Source organism: Cynoglossus semilaevis, chromosome 13 (genome assembly GCF_000523025.1).
Source record: "Cynoglossus semilaevis isolate Cse_v1.0 chromosome 13, Cse_v1.0, whole genome shotgun sequence".
Lineage (NCBI taxonomy): Eukaryota > Metazoa > Chordata > Actinopteri > Pleuronectiformes > Cynoglossidae > Cynoglossus > Cynoglossus semilaevis.
This window is the reverse complement of record NC_024319.1, coordinates 1244695-1245000: the sequence shown is the minus strand read 5'-3', so window position 1 is coordinate 1245000 and position 306 is coordinate 1244695.

Here is a 306-nt window from a genome sequence, read left to right as displayed (position 1 = left end):
CAGACTCTTCAAAAAACCCGGTGCGCCCCCCCCCCCCCCTCCTACCCCCCCCTCCCCTAAAAGACTGCACTGTGCCTTGTACTGTGTACATGCCTTTTGGACTATTTACCATATTATTACTAATACACATGACTGCACTGTGTGTGTAGTTGAGTCTAACTTTAGTATCTGTTGTCAAAGACGTGAAGAACGTGACAATAAAGCTGACTTTACTATTTCTGAAATGATAAAAGTTACTTTGATCATTAATAAACGTGACCGTAAGAAGTGGAATATAACTTTCATCCAGTCAAACTTCCTCCTTCT